This window comes from Meles meles, chromosome 6 (genome assembly GCF_922984935.1).
Source record: "Meles meles chromosome 6, mMelMel3.1 paternal haplotype, whole genome shotgun sequence".
NCBI classification, from domain to species: Eukaryota; Metazoa; Chordata; class Mammalia; order Carnivora; family Mustelidae; genus Meles; species Meles meles.
In genome coordinates this window covers 103,872,666-103,881,385 of record NC_060071.1, presented here as the reverse complement: position 1 = coordinate 103,881,385, position 8,720 = coordinate 103,872,666, and positions in this window count along the sequence as shown.

The following is an 8,720-nucleotide window of genomic DNA, read 5'->3' as shown; positions in this document are numbered from 1 at the left end:
CCGGGTTTCCCATACTGAGGAACACTTCAGGTAGAATGATTTGTTCCTCTTGGTCAGAATTCTCTTTCTTCTCTCTACATCCCCTGCCACTGCCCTCCCAACCCTCCCTCTTCTCTTCCCTTCTGTTCCCTTCTTCCCTGGGGCTGTTCAGTGGGAAAACCTCTGACAGAGCCACTTTTCCGCCAGGCCATCCTATACAAGGTCAGTGTCTCCACATTCCAAAGGTAGGTAAAATGTGTGTGGAAAGCAGGGAATTCTGCCAGAACAATGACTCACTGTATACATGCAAAGCAGTTCAATAATGGGCCACTGCCTTAGCAAGAAAAATGCGGCCCGTCCCTGTGGAAAAGAAGGGGGCAGGCCCACAGCACTCCTGGGATTTAGGAGAAGCCTTCTGTGACAGATGGGAAAGACATACGCCTCATAAACCACGTCCTGCCTTTTTATTTCATGGACATGAAAGGGTATTTTCAGAAAGGGATGGGCATGAAATGTGTTCTTGCCATGTAATGTCATACGTATTTACAGGAAGCATGTTCAGCCCTCTCCAGGTCATTCAGCAATTAGCAATGTAAGTGGTGAAGCCTCTGGTCCTCTTGCTTCTCCCAGACCCTTGTTTACTTGTTTGTTTTTTCTTTTTTGTCCAGATTCCTGTTGGTGGGAATTTCCACTAGGAGAAATGGAGGATTAAGGTAGAACCGGGCTGGGCTTCTCCCTGTCTCGCTTTCTTCCAAGCCCAGGCTAGACTGCACGGAGATGACCTAACCCCTCTCTTGTACCTCAAGCCTGTGTAAACCCCACCTCAGGACCAGTCCCACTGCCCACCTCCCATGCTAGTATAACACTGCAGCTGGGAGGGGAAAAAAAATGAGCCTTTGCAGATTGGGGGTCTCGTAAATCTAGGATCTGAAGACTTCCCTCGTCTTCAAGATGGCCTCCCAGTGATTTTGCTTGTCCTCAGTTCCCTTTTCCTTTCCCCTCAGTAGCCATTCCCAACCTATTCACTCCTTTCCTCAACCCCCTTAGTCTAGTCTGAGCCAGTAGTTCTCAACCTGCACAATTCATTAAAATCACTCCAGGACCTTCGAAAACTCACAGTGCCTCAGCTGCATCCCAGGCCAATGTTATCACATTCTCCGACAGTGGGTCCAAGCATCCATGGTTTGAAGAGCTCCACAGGTGATTCCAGTGTACGACCAAGGATTAGGCCCACTGCTTTCCAGCAGATTATGTCACTTCCTACTTCATCAGAAAATGTGAAGTTGTAAAGTACAAATCTGTCACAAGCTTTTCTATACCCACTCTGTTGCCCTTCCTTCCAGTCTCAGAGCTCGAGGCAAACGACATCCTTTGTACATGTCTCCTACGATCTTCCAAGACCTGTTTTTGTCTCTAATTTCTTCCTTTCTACTGGGTCTTTCCCTTCAGAGGATAAGCAAGTCTAAGTCTCCCCCATGTCTGATAAGAGCCCTGCATCTTCTCATCCCTCTGTCTCCAGCCTCACACCCATCCACTCTCCACTCAGTTCTTCGTATTCTACTAAAATCTCCCTGAAAACCAAGCTTTCTTAGCCGGACCAGTTCCTACCAACCTTTCCTAGTCGGGCTCAGTCGCTGTCCTCTCTCCAAGAAAGGTTGCCAGATTCAACAGCTGAATCCAGACTTTTCTGCAAGCATTTAGTACCTTCAGTGGACATTCTCTGTTTTCTTCTCTCAAACCTGAAGCTCCTTGAGGGCAGGAACCACGTGATTTTCATCTCTGTTAACATCAGCACCTGGCTTTTTGTAGACATTCACCTGTGCTTGTCAAACTGATTCATCGTTCAGTTCGACAAGCACAGGTGAAGGCCTACAAAAAGCCAGGTGCTGATGTTGACAGAGATGAAAACCCTCTTCCACCTAACTTCTTGGGCAGAATGTGGCTATCTAACCGGCTCTAAGTACATTTCACGTAACCTAGCCCCCTTACCTTTATTCCCATGAGTGACTGCCATACATATGACCTAGAGCAATTATCTGGACATTCTTTGGGCTTTAATGTTAAGTCAATAAGATCATATTTACCTGTTTAGGATAAACTTCTAAGTAAGTCTAATATCCTAATAAATACTAAGTAAATCTAATATACTAATAAATACTAATATACTAATACATCAGGATTCCTCTGATCAGCATGCCACATTTTCACACACTTTTCACACTTTTCAAGGCCATTGAGTCAACAATAATGATCAGTAGTAGTCAGCAGAAATAAGAATGAACAGTTGTGGCTCATATTATATGTACGGTTTTAAGAAATTAAAATTCATACCCCAACATGGTCCGCTTTATTTTAGAATCTAGCACCATCTCTTTGCAGGGGCAGAGCTGACCTATCTCTGCAAAGCAGCTGGAACAGGCTGGGCCACACCACTGAGATTTAAGCGGCAGTGGCTTACTAAAGTTTTTCTCCGTTTCCTTTTGTTTTCTGCTTAAACTCTGCTTTAAAAGTATAGGTTACTCCTCAGTCAGCCTTCCAGAGCAGAGCTCCCTCAACAGGGGAGCCAAATCCCTACCCTGCCTGATTAATTAGCTGAGTAAATTGAAGAAACTCCTCAGCCTTACGACCCTTCTCTCTGCCAAGTTTTGTAAAATTCATAGGCTGCACGTATTCATAAGCACAAGAAAACACCTGTGAGCAATTAACCAAATGCCCTTGATTTAGAGGCCTTGGAAATATGCTGATGGTCCCTAGACTGTTGGCACAGGTCTATAATTATGGGAGACCACAACCAAATCATCCCGACAGGCCACTTACAGGAAGGGTCATTCTTTCAAATATAACATGATGCTGCCTCTAAAAATAATTCTGCCTGAGATTTAGAAAAAAGCAGCTTTTATGAGGGTGCTGCTTTCTTTTTTTTTTTTTTTAGGATTTTATTTATTTATTTGACAGAGAGAGACACACAGAGAGAGGGAATACAAGCAGGGGGAGTGGGAGAGGAAGAAGCAGGCTTCCCACTGAGAAGGGAGCCTGATGCGGGGCTCAAACCCAGGACACTGGGATCAGGACCCAATCCAAAGGCAGATGCTTAACGACTTAGCCACCCAGGCACCCCGAGGGTGCTGTTTTAAAGGAAGGACGCCTATAGGGTTTGGGAAGGAAGTAGTGCCTCAGCTCATGTCTTTGAAATTTGTACATAAAGGTGACAAGGTAGAAAAGAAACCACCAAAACCTATTTTAAAAATGCACAGAATTATAAATCTTGTTTAAAATTATCCACTTAGAAAATGTTCACATAACTCTACTTTGGCCTAGAAACAATATCCACAGGGTAAACACACTAAATCTGCCACCAAAAGTGTCCCATGAATATGCAAAAATCCATCTTGGGGAGCAGACGGTATACTGTAGAATTACAAACTAAAAAGGTTTGTTTAATCCTTTCTTTAATTTGCAAGAATGAATTCCTACCACTCTGAAGTGTACATGACTTTTTATTCTGTGTAACTAGAATATTTAGAATTAAACATGATGATATCGAAGAAAGCCATGGATTTCCAGAATCAGTGTTCAGAAACCTTGAATCTCTAAAATCAAGAGTTCGTAACCAAGCATAGATAGACTTCAGGAGCTATGGGAATGCCTAGAATGCTAGGACAATTCTGTGTGTGGGTATGTTTTTCAGGGTGGAGTAGCGGGACAGCTCTACACACAGTCCAGGGCAGTAGCCATATGTGGCTATGAAGCACTTGACGACAGTGTAGCCTCGACTGAATGTTGTTGTCAGGGTAAAATTCCCACTGGATTTTGCAGATAACGTGAAATATCTCAACAATTACTAGAGTGATGAACGTGAAAGTTATAATATTTTGTGTGCACTAGGTGACGTAAAATACATTAAAATTAGCCTCACCTGTTTCTTTTTACTTTTTAAAATATGGTTATTAGAAAAGCAGGAGGTATATAGCTGACATTACATTTCTATTGGATGGTACTGAGTCTTAGCTTTCATGAGTTCATCAGAGGGCCCTCTTGCTGAGGGCAAAGAGGGCTTTGCTGAGTTCTAAATCCTCATGCTTGTCATTCATCCTCCAGACCCAGTCTCAGTGGGCCTGGGGTAAAGCCCGCCAGCAAGGGCTCTGATGCAGGCAAGGCTCTCCTTGGCCTGCAATGAGAGACATGCTGCCTTGGAAACTCCTAACACTGCTAGTGTTTTCAGAGACAAATACTGACCCACCCATCACCTCACCACGAGTACACGGATTCTGGAATCTCTCTGCCTCTGGTCTTGGCGGGACACCTACCCACACATCTGGGCTGTCTTCCTGGACGCTCCGCGTAAACACCGAACGTATTAGCACTTCTCAACACCAGTCCTGCTCCTCCTGCACTTTTTGCCTGGGTCACGGGCATCTCTGAATTCTTCCTCTCATTCCCTGCCCACGCCAGGACACACAAACAGTCATTAAGGCCTACTGGTGTTTCTAATACACCCTTTTGTGTTTCTTTGTCACCACTGCCTGAATTATTGTCATAACCTCCACCTCACCTCCCTTCCTCCGGATCTTCTTCCCAACCATGGTTATTAAAGTTCATTTTATTTATTTATTTTTTAAAAAGATTTTACTTATTTACTTGTCAGCTAGAGAAAGTGTGTGTGTGTGTGTGTGTGTGTGTGAGCACAAGCAGGGGGAGCAGCAGGCAGAGGGAGAAGCAGGCTCTGCCCTGAGCAGGGAGCCTGATGCGGGACTTGATCCCACGGATCACGCCCTGAGCGGAAGGCAGACACTTAACCAACTGAGCCACCCAGGCGTCCCATTAGAGTTCATTTTAAAGTGACAGATCTGATTATACTACTCCCCGGTACAAAGACCATGTCATAAAGTTTTCATTGTAGCCAAAAAGGACCTCCATAAACTGTCTGAATCCCAGATTCATCTACGATTTATCCCCCACCCCATGTTCGCTCCAGCCCCACCAAACGTAATCTTTCGTGCTCCCACGCCTTGGCCCATGTGCTTCTGCTGCCTGAACGCCTTTTCCTCCGCTTCCCTTTCAAGACCCACATTATCAGCATCTCTACCATATCTACTTCGGGGTCCTCAAGCACTCTCTCTCTCTCCACACACGCGCGCGCGCACACACACACACACACACACACACATCTCCATCATGGCACATCTCCTATTGCACTGAAGTATTTCACTGTGAGCTCCTCTGAGTCACTCGTCTTGTCCTTGCTGTCTGGTACAGTGCTAAGAACTGTAGGAACATATCTGACACCTAGACAAATGTCAAGTAATCTTGTTTCTATGGATTTTCCAAAAGTACAGTTCTCTACCCTCACAAGGTAGAGTTGGATGAATCCTTGGAGATCTTCTAATCTCCCTTTGCATTGCCAGAGGGGCACATCAAGACCTTCAGAGGTTACCTGAGTCATTATTTACTGAGTGCCCGCTACCTCATCTCATCTTCATGATAACCTCTGAAGCAGCCATTTCCATACCCATTTTACAAGAGGAAAATAAAACCTCAGTGAATTTAAACAATGTGCCAAAGTTCACACAGCTAGTTGCCTGGCAAGATGAGACAAGAATTCAGGTCTCCTTATACTTGGTCTAGCCATCCTTCCCTTGTCTCACTGACTATTTAAAATTTGGGGAGCTGCCTGAGTTCTTCAACAGACACAAAGATTATATTTTTATTTACTGATGTATAATTGACATTCAATATTATATTAGCTTCAGGTGTTCAACATAGTGATTTGACAATTCTATACATTGCTCTGTGCTCACCATGGTAAGTGTAGTCACCATTGGCCTTGACATAAAACTATCACAATATTATTGACTATATTCCCTATGCTGTGGTTTTCATTCCTGTCACTTGTTTATTTTATAACTGGAAGTTTGTACCTCTTAAGCCTCTTCACTTATTTTGCCTACCCCTCATTCCCCTCCCCTCTTGAAACCACCACTTTGTTTTCTGTAGTTACAGGTCTGATTCTGCTTTTTGTTTTTTTGTTCATTTGTTTTATTTTTTATATTCCACATATAGGCGAATTCATACGGTATTTGTCTTTTTCTGTCTGATTTATTTCGCTTAGCATAATACCTTCCAGGTCCATTCATATTGTTGCAAATGGCAAAATTTCATTCTTTTTAATGACTAATATTACATTGTGGGTGTGTATATGTACATTAATACATATCTATCTGTACATATATATATGTGTGTGTATTACTCACACACATTGTCTTTATCTCCATCTTGGTTATTGTAAATAATGCTATAATAAACATAAGGATGTATACATCTTTTTGGATTTGTTTTGTTTTTTTTTTTGGCCAAATATCTAGAAGTAGGATTATTGGGTTATACACTATTTCTAATTTTTTGAGGAAACTCCATACTGTTTTCCATAATGGCTGCACCAATTTTCATTCCCATAAAGAATGTATGAGGGCTCTTTTTCTTCACATCTTTACCAACACTTCTTATTTCTTATGTTTTTGATACTAGCCATTCTGACTGGTGTGAAGTGACAACTCATTGTGGTTCTGATTTGCATTTCCCTGATGGTTAGTGATTAGCATCTTTTTATGTGTCTGTTGGCCAACAAAGATACTTTGTACAGAGAGATAGAAAGTTTTAGTGAAAAGAACCACATTATGACAATGAGGTTAGTTTTAGACTCAGCTCCATCTCTTCCAGCGTTTTCTTTCTTTCTTTTTTTTTTTTTAAGATTTTATTTATTTATTTATTTGACAGAGAGAGACACAGTGAGAGAGGGAACACAAGCAGGGGAGTGGGAGAGGGAGAAGCAGGCTTCCCGCTGAGCAGGGTGCCCGATGTGGGCTCGACCCCAGGGCCCTGGGATCATGACCTGAACCGAAGGCAGACGCTTAACAACTGAGCCGCCCAGGCGCCCCCCCCCCTTCTAGAGTCTTCTTGTCTGCTAATGAAATCTATACCCTCTGTATTTATAGTTAAAATAAAATATTGTAGAAATAACTTAAGTTTTCATTGATGGATGAATGAATAAAGAAAATGTGATACATATAATGGAATATCATTCAGCCATAAAAAAGAAGGAAATCCTGCCATTTTTAACAATGTGGATGGACCCTGAGGGCATTGTACCATATGAAATAAGTCAGACAGAAATACTGTATGATCTCATTTATACGGGGAATGAAAAAAGCTGAACAAGTAGAAATTGAGAGAAGAATGGTGATTGCCAGTAGCTGGGTGGTAGGGGAAATAGGGAGATGTTGGTTAAATTATAAACAAATTTGTAGTTGTAAAATGAGTAAGTTCTGGGGATTTAATGTACGATATCGGGACTACTATTAACAATACTGTACTAGATACTTGAAGGTTTTTAAGAGAGAAGATCTTAAATGGTCTCATCACAATAAATAAATAAAAAATAAATAAGTCATTATAAGAGATGATGGAGACATTAACTACCTTTATTGTGGTAGTCATTTTGCAATATACAGTTGTGTATCAAATCATCATGCTCTCTACCTTCTGCTTACACAATGTTACATGTCAATTGTACTTTTAATAAATTTGGAAAAATATAAAATAAAGGCAGATAAAAACATGAAATTAGATATATGAAAATGTTTAATGCAGTCTTGTATTTCAACTTCCTGATCTTTAGGTATCTCTCTTTTTTTTTAAGATTTTATTTATTTATTTGGCAGGCAGAGATCACAAGTAGGCAGAGAGGCAGGCAGAGGGAGAGAGAGAAGCAGGCTCCCCACTGAGCAGAGAGCCCGATGTGGGGCTCCATCCCAGGACCCTGAGATCATGACCCGAGCTGAAGGCAGAGGCTTAACCCACTGAGCCACCAAGGCGCCCCTAGGTATCTCTTTTGAAACTATTTTGTTCACTATGAAAGTAACTGGTGTTCATTATGGAATATTCAAAAACTATAAAAAATAGAATAAAAATATCACCATCAAGATCACTATTAACATTTGTTATAATTCCTCCCAATTTTCCTATGCATTTTTATTTGTCTGACATATTTTTGATCATATGAAATTTTATGTCACTTTTTTTCATTTTCCATTGTGATATTAAACCTTCCTTCATTATTACTATCAGAGTTGTTTGAGTCCTAGTGAAGTGATATTTAAAGGCATGAAGTCCAACAACGTGGTAGAATGATAGAATTAACAACACATAAGGACCTCAGAGAGCTCTAGTCTGTTGTTTCTCAAAAATGGGGTCCTCAGACCAGGGACGACAACTTCACCTGGGAGCTCGTTATCAGTGCAGATTGGAGCCCCACCCCGACCTACTGAATTCAAATCTGCATTTTAAGGACATCTCCCGGTGATTCGGTGACTCGTGTGCACATTAATACAGGAAGGGTAGTGACTAAAAACAGTGGTTGTCAATCTGGGCAGCACTTTAGAATCTCTTGGGAAGGTCTTCAAAATCCCGATGTCCAGGTCACACTTGAGATTAAATCAGAATCTGAACTGGGGGAGGTGGGCAAGCATCAGTCTTTGTAAACTTTGCCCTGATGATTTCAATGTCCTCGAAAGCCCTAGAAGGAAGAACTGAGTCCCGGCCACAAACTGATGAGACAATTCAGTAGCCTTGTCTCTGTATGCCAGGAGTGCTTTTTATAAGGCATTCTATAAATTTCTGTAGGAAATTATGGTAAAACAAGACCAACCACAACAAAACAGAGCAACAACAATGGAAACAAAATA